Source organism: Macaca fascicularis, chromosome 15 (assembly GCF_037993035.2).
Source record: "Macaca fascicularis isolate 582-1 chromosome 15, T2T-MFA8v1.1".
Classification (NCBI taxonomy): Eukaryota; Metazoa; Chordata; class Mammalia; order Primates; family Cercopithecidae; genus Macaca; species Macaca fascicularis.
Window position 1 is genome coordinate 75,666,133 of NC_088389.1, and position 14,454 is coordinate 75,680,586.

Sequence of the window (14,454 nt, forward strand, 5' to 3'; positions counted from 1 at the left end):
GGCAGTTTTAAGCCCTAAGGCACTAAATTCCACTGCAGACTGGATACATCCTGCTAGGCCCAGGAGTGCCTTAGATCCTGGGAGATAAGAAGAGTAAATCTGAAAGTTTTGTGGCATTGGTTGGCATACACAACTGCTATGGGTTTTATTGATAAATGTCAAAAATAGAAACTTTGTATATTCTTTGGGGATTCTATTTTTGTTTGTGTTATTCAGGATAATCTGTGAAGCACTTACTTTCTAATTTAAAAAATTTTATTGATATGGCTATATATCCTCTGATATTTGACCTTTTAATTAGTACCATATAATCAGTATATGTAGATCACATGCCTTTACATGTCAATAAAAGAACAATGGCACAAAAAATTAAATGGAATTATGACAGGCATTGTAGTAAGAGTGAAATGTTACAAATTGGACTAGTAATGAGTGAATGAAAAACTAAGAACTGTCTAAAAAGGAAAAGAAAAACAAAGGACAATGTATTTTTCTCACATTTGAATAATTAGTTGTCAATCTTATATCTTATTATACTTAAATTCGATGTCAGACCTGTGTATAATAAGACATTTGATTGACAAGGCAATTTTTTACACATGGATGTGATGTTATACTCATGTGTAACTGGGTATTTGATTGACATAAGAAAAATATCAATATATCTTTATATTACCAACTAAGAGTTAATATCCAAAAGCACAGTGAAAGATAGCAATCATTTGATTATGCATTGTTATCTTGTTTCTTATTTCTTTTGGTTAATATGTAGTTGTCATAAAATTAATTTTACTTTAATATAGATTTTAGAGGATCTTATAGTATTATATATGAGAAATTTACTTAAACATTGAAGTATATATACTGTGAACCTTGATCCCATTCCTTGACATATTAGAGTCTCATTACAATATAACTTGTTATTGTATGGATTCAGATATAGTAAAAATAAAATGCTATTCTGAAGTATAGCAGTCAATTTAATGTGAATGCAAAAGTATCAGACTGAGACACCACAATAATAGTGTTACTCAAGTTTATCATTAGATTTCTTTTTTTATTACTATTATTATACTTGAAGTTCTAGGGTACATGTGTACAATGTGCAGGTTTGTTACATATGTATGCATGTGCCATGTTGGTGTGCTGCACCCATTAACTCGACATTTACATTAGGTATATCTCCTAATGCTATCTCTCCCCCTTCTCCCCTCCCCACAATAGGCTCCAGTGTGTGATGTTCCCCTTCCTGTGTCCAAGTGTTCTCATTGTTCAATTCCCACCTATGAGTGAGAACACGCGGTGTTTGGTTTTCTGTTCTAGTGATAATTTGCTGAGAATGATGGTTTCCAGCTGCATCCATGTCCTCGCAAAGAACACGAACTCATCTTTGTTTTATGGCTGCATAGTATTCCACGGTGTATATGTGCCACATTTTCTTAATCCAGTCTGTCACTGATGGACATTGGATTGATTCCAAGTCTTTGCTATTGTGAATAGTGCTGCAATAAACATACATGTGCATGTGTCTTTATAGCAGCACGATTTATAATCCTTTGGGTATATACCCAGTAATGGGATGGCTGGGTCAAATGGTATTTCTAGTTCTAGATCCTTGGGGAATCACCACACTGTCTTCCACAATGGTTGAACTAGTTTACAGTCCCACCAACAGTGTAAAAGTGTTCCTATTTCTCCACATCCTCTCCAGCACCTGTTGTTTCCTGATTTTTTAATGATTGCCATTCTAACTGGTGTGAGATGGTATCTCATTGTGGTTTTGATTTGCATTTCTCTGATGGCGAGTGATGATGAGCATTTTTTCATGTGTCTGTTGGCTGTATGAATGTCTTCTTTTGAGAAGTGTCTGTTCATATCCTTTGCCCACTTTTTGATGGGGTTGTTTGTTTTTTTCTTGTAAATTTGTTTCTTTACGGTTTTAATTATTTTAAATTGTGTTTCAAATGCTAAGCATGAAATAAGTCATGATATTATGCTTGTTTTGAGTAAAAGCCTGAATGTATTCTCATTTAAACTTGACATTTTCAAAGTATTTTTTAAAGCAGCAGAGAGTATTTTAAAGTGTATCAATAAGTATCCCACCAAAACAGTGTGCCCTGGTTAGTAAATGTTGACTTAAACAAAATTGAACATGTTTCTTTAGTGCTAGACTTCTCGGAGTGTTTGAAATGCTAATATGAACTGTGAATATCAAAGGATGGGAAATAATATCACGTTCCCCAAACTTCTTTGAAGCAAATTCTTCCTGGAAAGCAACAAGTAGAAGCAAAAGAGATTTAAAAAAAAAAAAAAAAACATGTTTCGGGAAAGACTGCTCTGAGCATTTTTTCCTTTAAGCTCCCTGAGGATGGGGAATTTAACTGAGGACAGGACAGGGAGCTTCCCTTCTCTTCTTACAGTCTTCACCAGAGCCTGGCCAAGGATCAGAGAGTGCTCAAAATACTCATCTTAAACTGTACTGAACTGAATTTATCTGGATGATAGCCCTCTTGATACAAAATAAATTGGAAAAGAGAAATATTTCTATGGACTGTAAAATGTTTACAAAAATTTAAAATAGACCACTGAACATTGATCATATTTGGCAGGTTATGGTTCCTCACTTCCCCCATCTCTGGTAAGTTTGTGACATTAGAAATGCATGAAGAGATATAGGCTGCTTCATAGGCTAGTAGTTTGTGTAGGTCCATTAGAAATTGTTGATTTACATATATCATATTAATGTATCAAGACATTGTTTTTCAAGGAATTGAATAGTTACAATTATTATTAATACATTTTAAACACTTGTGCGTTTGAAACAGGTTGGTAAAGTTTTATATCAGTACAAATGTAAAGTCATTCAAGTTCAGCATTCACATTCAGGAAATACAGAGAACACCACAAAGATACTCCTCGAGAAGAGCAGCTCCAAGACACATAATCGTCAGATTCACCAAGGTTGAAATGAAGGCAAAAATGTTAAGGGCAGCTAGAGAGAAAGATCTGGTTACCCACAAAGGGAAGCCCATCAGACTAACAGTGGATCTCTCTACAAAAACCCTACAAGCCAGAAGAGAGTGGGGGTCAATATTCAACATTCTTAAAGAAAAGAATTTTCAACCCAAAATTTCATATCCAGCCAAACAAAGCTTCATAAGTAAAGGAGAAATAAAATCCTTTACAGACAAGCAAATGCTCAGGGATTTTGTCACCACCAGGCCTGCCTTACAAGAGCTCCTGAAGGAAGCATTAAAAATGGAAAAGAAAAACTGGTACCAGCCACTGCAGAAGCATACCAAATTGTAAAGACCATTGACACTATGAAGAAACTGCATCAACTAACGGACAAAATAATCAGCTAGCATCATAATGACAGGATGAAATTCACACATAACAATATTAACCTTAAATGTAAACAGGCTGAATGCCCCAATTAAAAAACACAGACAAGCAAATTGGATGAAGTGTCAAGACCCATCAGTGTGCTATATTCAGGAGACCCATCTCATGTTCAAAGACACACGTAGGCTCAAAATAAAGGGATGGAGGAATATTCACCAAGCAAATGGAAAGCAAAAAAAAAAAAAAAAAAAAGCAGGGGTTGCAGTCCTAGTCTCTGGTAAAACAGACTTTAAACCAGCAAAGATCAAAAAAGACAAAGAAGGGCATTATGTAATGGTTAAGGGATCAATGCAACAAGAAGAGCTAACTATCCTAAATATATATTCACCCAATACAGGAATACCCAGATTCATAAAGCAAGTTCTTAGGGACCTACAAAGAGACTTAGAGTCCCATACAATAAAACTGGGAGACTTTAACACCCCACTGTCAATATTAGACAGATCAAAGAGACGGAAAATTAACAAGGATATTCAGGACTTGAACTCAGTTCTGGACCAAGCGGACATAATAGACATTCACAGAACTCTCCACCCTGAATCAACAGAATATACATTCTTCTCTGCACCACATCACACTTATTCTAAAACTGACCACAGAATAGGAAGTAAAACGCTCCTCAGCAAATGTGTAAGATTGGAAATCATAACAAACAGTATCTCAGACCACAGTGTAATCAAATTAGAACTCAGAATTAAGAAACTCACTCAAAACCGCACAACTACATGGAAACTGAAAAACCTGTTCCTGAATGACTACTGGGTAAATAATGAAATTAAGGCAGAAATAAGTTCTTTGAAACCAATAAGAACACAGACACAATGTATCAGAATCTCTGGGACACACCTAAAGCAGTGTTTAGAGGGAAATTTATAGCACTAAATGCCCACAGGAGAAAGCAGGAAAGATCTCAAGTCATACACAGTTTTTTTTTGTTTTTGTTTTTGTTTTTGTTTTTTTTTTTGCCTGAAGGTTTCTCTTTCCTTTTAGAACTTAGAATCAAAGAACTGGAAAAGATTAATGTAATTCCTACCTTCAGGTAGGATCATATTACATCATTCCTGACAGAAGAAAACCTAATTTTCATTTCCAATTGGCTTTGCTTCCCCAAGTGAATTATTCTGTCATCTTATTCATACCTGATAAATTTCAATACATTTTTGATTACCTTTTCATTCTAGATTTTCTAAGGCAGTTTCAAATCTTGATCCAAATCTCATCACCATATTGTGATGCCAAAGTCATTGATGATAAACCTTACAAAGCACTGTATATACAGTTATCTCTTTCCTCCTGTGACCAAGATTGGCCTTGTTCCAATCATAAACACACTTGAACGTGACTAGGAATAGATGATTCTGCAAATCAAACTGAACAAATTTTCACTGTGCCACTACGCAAGACATTGTGTGATATTTCTATTTATATTTCTATATACTTGTATATAATAACTGGAAGTGCTTATTTGTTTATAATCCTTCTGGCCACTTACCCTTTAGGGTAGTAGTTCAGCACTATGGGTGAACACATGGATACATCCATGTAATCCAACATCTTATTATCCCATTAACTCAGAACATGGACCCATGTCTAATATGAAAATGAGGTCTATGAAATTTCTTGGCTTTATATTTGAATTATTGTTTCAAACTTAGAGATGTGTGGACATGGCTTTTTTGTAATGCTATGAACACTCATGAGTAGGATGCCTATGAGGTTTCTGAGAAAATTATATCAGCATAAATGCTGCTGGCTTGGACTGAAAGGGACTTAGACAGTATAAAATAGACAATATAAAAATGATTCCATTTGAGTCCAAAATTCTACTGGCAGGAAGAAGGAAAAGAAAACCACTCAGCTGTATGCATGTCTCATGACAAAGAAATTATGATTGGGTGCAGAACTGAGTATGTATAAGGTGGATCTGAAAGTAATGGAATTATTCCCAGGCCATGAGCCCTAATAAGTGAACTGCCAATATTTTCCCAGCTGGATTTGGAATTGCTATGAACCAGTGACTCTCTTGGCCTACCGTTTTTCTCTTTTTTGAACAGAAATGTCTATAGCATATATAGCAAACACACTCTAAGGTGGTCCCATGATCTCTACCTCCTAGATGTTCATACCTTATGTAATCTCCACCTAGAGTGTGAGTAGGACCTGTGAGTAGCTTCCATCCAGTAGACCATGACAAATGTATGTGATATTACCCTGTGATTATATTTCATTTAAAAAATTTTGTGTTGCTAGAAGGTTCTTTCTTGTTTTCTAGCTGGCTTTAAAGATGTAAGCTATTGTATGCTGCCTAAGTAGAGGGCCATGTGGTAGGGACTGTGGGAAGCTTCTAGGAGCCAACAGTGACCTCCTGTTACTAGCCAGCAACAATTAAGTCCCAATGTCATATAGCTGTGAGAAAATGAATTCTGCCAATATTTTAGTCAGCTTGGAGTGGACAGTTCCCCAGTTGAGCCTCATCCCTGGTCAACATCTTGATTGCAGGTTTGTAGAGGACCCTGTTAAGTCATACCTGAATTGCTGACCTATAGAAACTGAAACAATAAATGTGTGTGTAATTGTTATGGACTGATTGCTTGTGCCCCTGTTCCCCCCTTATCCATATGTTGGAATCTTAAGTCCCAGTATAATGATATTAAAAGGAGAGGCCTTTGGAAGATAATTAGGTAATGAGTGAGACCCCTATAAACAGAACTAATGCCCTTATAAAAGAGACCCCAGAGAGTTTGCTCTGTGCTCTCCACCATGTGAAGATACAGTGAGAAGACAGCCATGTTTAGATAAGAAAATGGGCCCTTGCCAAACACTAGACCTCCTAGCACCTTGATCTTGGATGTCTCAGCCTCCCAAACTATAAGAAATAAAATTCCATTGTTTATAAGTCACCCAGTCCATAATATTCTATTGTAGTAGGACAAATAGACTAAGACAGTTATTTTAGGAAGCCAAGTTGTAGTAATTTTTTATAAAGTAATAGAAAGCTTACACATTAGTTATACTGTTCCTGTCCTGGGATTATATGTTGAGTGTGTCAGGGCAGGTAGCTTGTCTTTTTAGTTTCACAGGTCCACATATCAAGAGGACCTGTACTTTGGCTACTTCATCTGCATTGGGACCCAATTTAGGTGAAAATATTCTATACTCTGAGCTGATGATGTAATGAGATGAGACCTTTGGAACTCTTGGAAGGGGATAAGTGCATTTTGCAAGTGGGAAGAATGTGAATCACTGGGAGTCATCTTGGAGGCTAGAAAACACAAAGTCTCTAAATTTTTATTAATGTTTATTCTTAATACTATAATAAAGAAATTATACTTAATATAATTTATTTAATTAGGGTTTAAGTCTACCATCTTACTATCTTATGTACCACCTAGTATGTGTTTTAATAATTCAATTCCCTATTTTCACCTATGCAATTTTTGTTAGTATTTTAGTAGTTGCCCTGAAGATTATGGCATGTACCTTTGAGTTATTAAATAAAATGTAAATTATAACTTATTCTACTTCCTAGAATTCTGTTGAACTTCTTAGCCTCTGTGTCTACTTTCTCAGTTTCTTAGCTTCTCGGTTTCTCCACTTCTTACATTGAAATTATAGCAAATATTTTGAGAGAAAGTAGATATCAAATATCTGGATCACAACTCTGGCCTTCCCTTCTTTCTAAGATATTGTATACTCTAGTCTACTGCTTTAATAGATCACCAATGTCCTCAAATAGAGGATATTTCTATTATTCTACTTTTAAAGATCTTTCCAGTAGGAGATCTGGTCTGAAAACAGCTATCCCATCATGTCTGGAACTGGAAAAATCTGCTTTCTGCATCAAGCCCACTGTAATCTTACTTTTCCCTTACAACTAATGAAACGATGTTTTTCAAGGTTTTTAATGGTGTCTGTGTTTTTTATTCAATTAATTTATTATAATACTACTCTCTACATATTTTGATACAGTTGGTATTCTCCTTGGACATCTTTCTTTTTGGTTTCTGGAGTACCACGTTCTCCTTTTTTACCTCCTACCATTCTCTTCACTCCTTCTCACTCTCCCTCACTGATTTCCATTCTTCCTCTATACCACAGGTCAGCAAACTTCCTGTAAAGGGCTAATACTAAGTATTTTAGGCATTGTGGATTGCATAGAGTTTTTGTCTCATAGTTTTCTTCCTTTGCTGCTTATGCTACCACTGCTGCCTCCAACTCTTCCTCCTCTTCTTCCTTTCATTTTCATAACACTTTAAAAGGTTAAAAAAAAATCAAAACAACAACAAACAAACAAAAACTCTTCAGGACTATACACACGCAAGCCATGGGTTGGATTTGGCCCACAGGCTATGATTTGCTGACTCTTGCGCTATACTTTTTTATTATTATTATTATTATAATAATACTTTAAGTTCTAGGGTACATGTGCACAACGTGCAGGTTTGTTACATATGTATACATGTGCCATGTTGGTGTGCCGCACCCATCAACTCATCATTTACATTAGGTATATCTCCTAATGCTATCCCTCCCCACTCCCCATAATAGGACCCGGTGTGTGATAATCCCCTTCCTGTGTCCAAGTGATCTCTTTTTTCAATTCCCACCTATGAGTGAGAACATGCGGTATTTGGTTTTCTGTTCTTGTGATAGTTTGCTGAGAATGATGGTTTCCAGCTGCATCCATGTCTCTACAAAGGACACAAACTCATCCTTTTTTTATGGCTGCATAGTATTCCACGGTGTATATGTGCCACATTTCCTTAATCCAGTCTGTCACTGATGGACATTTGGGTTGATTCCAAGTCTTTGCTCTTGTGAATAGTTGCACTAGACTTTTAACCCTGGAGTGGCCAAAGCACAGTTCTTGAACTCTTTCTCTTTTTTTGTCTACAGACATTACCTTGGAGACCTCACCCAGTGTCGTGGTTTTAAATTACATGTATATATTGGTGGCACCATAATTTATGTTGGAAGCCAGGACTTCTCCCTGAAGTACAGACTCATTTATCTAATTGCATAATCAAATCTCCACTTGGGTATCTACCAGGCACCTCTAACTTTACATGTCCAGAATTAAATTTCTTACCTTCATGGCTTCCAGAATGCTTCAATTTTAGTTTTCATCATATAAGTTAATGCCTCCTAAGATCACTTCTAACTTAGGTTGGATTTCTACCAGACTCACATCCTGAGAATGATTTGAGTGCCAGTAGCTCAATGGCACTCATTGGATGTGATTGCAGGAAACTAGAGTAGGAAGTGGGGAAATGAGACAAGAAAGGGAAGGCAGTTAGAGGTACATAATCAAGGAAGTTTCCACAATAGACAACTGGCGCTAAATTGCCCTGGGGAAATCTGGAGCTCTTGTAAAATACATGTGTCAGCTTCATTCCACTCCGTGACAACACTGTGGTATTTATATACCAACTCCTGTCTGTTATTGGTGTGGGTGCTTGTCCAAGGGGAGAAAGTGGATATTGTTGGGTTTCTACATGCATGGGACAAGTTAGCTCCAGTCCCAGACAGCCTTCAAGCAAGAGATGTTGATGATGACAGTTAGAAGTTAAATGGTATGAACTTAAATATAAGATCCAGGGAATATGGGCAAGACACTGCTGTTATCTTCTGTACCCTTTAATGCCAACATGGCTCTGGGCTGCCATAATCTCTCTCTAGATTCTTGCAGTTGTCTCTTATCTGTTATCTAAATTTCCACTTTTATATCCCTTTAGAATGCTCTCAACACAACAGTCAAATGGATGCTGGTAAAACATAAGACAAATTGTGTCTTTTCTGTACTCAAAACCCTCTGTTGGCTTCCCATATTGCACAAGATAAAAGCAAAGTCCTTGTAAAGAGATTGCAGATCTTAGAAGATTTGCCTTAATCTCTCTAACTTCCTCTTCTACCACTTCTGTTCCCTACCATTTTGATCCAATGAATGGTCCTGTTTAATTTTTAAACATAAAAAAGCAGGCACTGCCTTAGGTCCTTGCAATCAATCATGACCCCTTCTCTAGATCCCTTCCCACAGGTAGTGCCATGACTTTTTCCACCTCTCTCTGTTTTTCTATTTTTATTTTTATTTTTGGAGACAGTCTTGCTCTGTCACCCAGGCTAGAGTGCAGTGGCTCAATCTAGGCTCACTGCAACCTTCAACACTTGGGTTCAAGCAATCCTCCCACCTCAGCCTCCCAAGTAGCTAGGATTACAGGCATGCGCCACACCCAGCTATTTTTTTTTTTTTTTGTATTTTTAGTAAAGATGGGTTTTACCATGTTGGCCAGGCTGATCTCAAACTCCTGACCTCAAGTGATCCGCCCGCTTTGGCCTCCCAAATTTCTGGGATTACAGGCGTGAGCCACCATGCCCAGCCCTCTCTCTGATTTTGACTCCAATATCTCCTCAGTTTGTCTATTACACTCAAAATTACCCCCAATCCCTATTTCTTTCTCTACTTAATTTTTTCCCTTACTTTTATCACTATCTAACATTCTAAATATTTTAAAATTAATTTTGTTTATTCTCTGTCCATCCTCTAGAATGTGAGCATCACCAGGACAGTTTTTCTTTGTTTGCTTTATTCACTTCTTTATCTTTGGTACATCAACGTGTTTTTTACTGAATGAATGAAAGAAGCAGTTTAGAACCTAGTTACTGAAAATGACCCAGAGGTTGCTTTTTAATTTCTTAAGAGGCAAGGTAACATTTTTCTCAGGAAATTTAATAGCCCAATTTAGTAAAATGTTTTTCTTTTAACATATTTATACTGTAATATCCTTAAAGTTATGATGTGGTCAAATTTGTGGCCTTACTCCCAGTATTGTTCACTTAGGCCGTTATAGTACATGATGTGATATTTATTATTAAGATACACTTTGAAAGCCCAATTATTTTTTAAATTTTGATTTTTCCATGAATCCTTTTGTATATTACAGGCTTAATACTATTTTATACATTAAATAGAAAAATTTGAGGGTAATCTGTTTGGCATACTCCTGTCTTATTTTTACAAAAGTTTTATTATAATAAGTACAATTAATTTTTATCTTCATATGACATTATCTTCTTTATAATTGTATTGGACATTTTGGAAAGCTTCTGAATCAAATTTACAAATGTGATTTTGCTCTGATGTTTAGTGATTTTATTTATTGTTGTTACTTTACTACACATAGTTATCTCTGTTTTATAACTTGCCATTTCTCCAACTTTTCAAACAATGCATGCTTGCTATAAAAGACAATATAGAAATGCATTAAATAAAAAGTAAACATTGCTCTTATTCCTACTCTACAAACAAATGTAGTTAACCACTTAGTATATATGTTTATTTATATACTTAGTTTATGTGATTTCTTTCTAGACACATAGAAGCATATAATTTTGATATTATTTTATATTTTTACATGGGTATGTATATGTTTATGAATATAGTACTATATGATTTATTATTTATTCTTATTGTAAGAACATCTAATATGAACTGTATCTTCTTAACAATTTTTTTTTTTTGAGACAGGTCTCTAACCCAGGTTGTAGTTCATTGGCACAATCTCAGCTCATTACAGCCTTGACCTCCTGGACTCAAGCCATCCTCCCACCTCGGCCTCCCAAGTAGCTGAAACCACAGGTATGTGCACCACACCCAGCAAATTTTTGTACTTTTTGTAGAGACGAGGTTTTGCCATGTTGCCCAGGCTGGTCTCGGACACCTGAGCTCAAGCAATCTGCCCACCTCAGCCTCCCAACGTGCTGGGATTATAGGCATGAGTCGCCATGCCCAGCAACAAAATTTTATGTATGTAATATATCAATTTTAACTATAGGCACAATGTTGCACAGCAGAACTCTAGAATTCATTCATTTTGTATGACTAAATTTTTAGTACTCTATAAATTAAAAGAATATGACATTGATGAGACTGACAATCCCATTTGTATTGGTTACTATCATCAGATCTGGATATGATTTTGAATTTTACAGATATTTATTTTTATTCAGATATGATTTTGTATACACTAATATTAAACTATGATTTTACCATGACTCGGGGATAAATTCTAAACAGCAGCATATATGTTAAGAAGGCAATGCGATAACTGAAAAAGTGAGCTGTCCTTTAGGTTTGAAACTTGACAACTATAAAAACCGTGAAGGCTGAAAGATAACTTGTATAAAATATAAAGAAATCCTAACCTTTTTAAAAAAGAACTGTCTTTATAAGATGAGTGAGAAGAAATAACTTAAAGAATATAGCCATGAGCAAGTCATCCTATCTTTTCTTTCATAAAGATGTATGTCATATTAGATCAATTCTCTGCCTCTGCTTTATATATTCAATGTATATTTTTTCCTCCTCTATTCTTTGGGACTGAAATTACTTTAGAGAGTAGTTAGAGAAAATTGAAAGTGTTTTGGAATGTGTAAGAATACAAAGTTCAGACTGCAGTGAAAGCTTTAATAACTTGTGAATTATGTCATCTGTGAAATAACAATAGATGACAAACTCAGCTGTGAGCAGAATAAAAGCATCCTTTTAGTAAACGAAAATAATCTAATTTCTTTCTGGAGTTGTGATTCGCTTTAGATTTTCTGTGTTCCTTTTACAAAGATTTAATATACCATAAAGTATAACTTAGATACAATAAAGATATTATCTTTAGTAGAATCTGGGGTTCAAGTACTGGTATCTTATGTCTTAAACCTGCTTGGGTGGTCTCATGTTAAGAAAGAATCCCATTTGTATCTACCTAGAAATTTTACTAAGAGGCAGATTTCCTCTGCTACATGTATACTAGATTTTCTGATAAGGATTTTTTGAATCAGAAATCCATCATGTATTATTGCTAATACTGCCCACTTGATATTGAATTATTTTCTCTTGGACAACTAATAAACATCTCATACCTGAATTCTCCAAGACAGATCACTTGTTTTTGCCCAAACCTGTCTCTCTATGTTTTGTACTTCACAGTAAATGATGTCACCATTTATCAAGATGCCTAAGCCCAAATTCTGAGAGTCATTTTTTATTCCTTCGTTTCTTTACTACAAACAATGAATAAGATATATAACTATGTAAAATAAAATTATATAAAAATATAACCTCTTATCACGGGACCTTCTACTAATGCTCTTATAATTGTGTTACTATTGCAAAGTACTTGAGCCTCTGGCTAGTAATAGAGGGTTGTGAATTAGTGATAGAGTGAAGATGGAAACATGCAATTATAATTTATTTTAATCATAGATTAAAGATACATACCTTATTTTCTGCTTTTCTATCTAACCTTTACAGAATAAATTAGCCTAATCTAAGTGGAGAACAGCTTGGTGTGGACACAGGGAGATATTACAGACTTTTTCTGCTTTTATTTTCTCCAAACCTACTCTTCCCTCATTTCCCTTTTCTTTCCCATTTATGAGAAAACAAAAACAAAACATTGAACATTGACCAACTTACTTTTGGATAGTATATTCTAACACCATAGCGTTATTTTCTAATCACAATTATCATTATACTGTTCTTTGTGTTTCATTCCAAGACAAAATTATGACTGCTTTATGGTAAAAAGTTTTATCTTCAGCAGATAGATGAAAATACTTCTTGCCTATTTCTCCTGGCAAAATTGCGTATACACAGGTTTGTAAGCCTCAGAGCCAAATATTCAGATAAAAATTAATGAGAAAATATACTAAAACAAAGCACTTTTTAATACCACCTGATATTCTGAGGTTATTTGTTAAATTACAACTCTTTATACCCCAAAACACCTTACAACAGAATTCGTGGCTTTCAGAAATGTTTCCCTTTGTGTTGAACATGTAATTAAACTGTTAAAAGTCACATGTGTGGAACACTCTTTGCTAAGAATAAGTCTATTATTATCTTCATCCTCCTTCTTTAGATTTTGGTTATCAGATATTATAACTCTCTGAAAATATCTGTTTTATTGGTTTACAGGTCTGTGTTCAGTCTGGCAGTCAGATTTCACATATCTGTTAGTAATACCCACAGAATAATACATCTCTGTGAAATATCAGGTTAGAAACAATCGAATTGTATCGTGTAGCACGGTGAAAAATTAAACTGATATCTAGCAGAATTCAGCATTCTGTTTGTTGCACTTTCATCATAAACCTGTGTCAGCTTTATTCCTTTGGAAATCTCAGTCCAAATAATCTCTTCTCTGTTTTGAGTTCTATTTATTTTCTCCTTGGGAAAAATGACCACTTTTCTTCTTTCTTCCATGAACTATGAGTGTTTACAGTATATAGTTCAATTTATGCCTCCTACTTTACAGCCTTGTGATTAATTTCTCAAATTCAGTAGTTTCCACTTGTTTATACTTCAGGTAGCCATCCATAAAATCTTAAAGGATAGTCCATAAAAAGTTATATTATTTAGAAAACAGAATATTTATCCATAACCCCAATCACACTTATGTAACTACATTTATTTTTGCATGTTCCCTTCTCATCTTTTTTTCACATCAATCTGTTTATATGTGTCATTGATGTTATTCTGAGTTTTCACTTGGCAATATTTAATAGATATTATACTATACTCTTTGTAATAATCATTTAAAAAAATTTAATAATTTTTTGAATTAGTATTACCTAATAAGCATCTTGCCTTTAATTTTACAGTAATCACTGAAAACATTTTAATACCTGTTCAATATTCCGTGTAGTGTATATGCCATAATTTAAGAAGCCATTTCCTTGATGCTTGTTACTTAGGTTTCTTCCAGTTTTTTCCTTCTTAAATTATGCTCCAATGAAAAGCTTTCATATCTATGGAAACAAACACAGTAAAAAAGAGAGAATGACAATGCTGTAAAATGTTAGCATTTGGATAGCAGGTGAAGAATATACAGGTATTCTTTGAAATATTTATGCAACTCTTCTATAATACTGAAATAATCTCAAAATAATATAAATGTCTATGTGAATCAGTGGAATTATTGGGTCAAATGTCACATACATTTTAAAAACTTCCTTTTATATTGTCTTTTTATACCAATAAATGGCATAACAGTA

At 34.8% G+C, this 14,454-nt stretch overlaps 1 long non-coding RNA gene across 1 annotated transcript in view; it reads left to right on the top strand.

The window, feature by feature from the left end:
- LOC123569138 (uncharacterized) overlaps positions 1–14,454 on the top strand; it is a 581,101-nt gene that overhangs the window by 162,195 nt on the left and 404,452 nt on the right. Inside the window, exon 2 of the long non-coding RNA XR_006692686.2 lies at positions 10,931–11,041. This is a non-coding gene — a long non-coding RNA (uncharacterized lncRNA). The remainder of the gene's footprint in view (positions 1–10,930; positions 11,042–14,454) is intronic.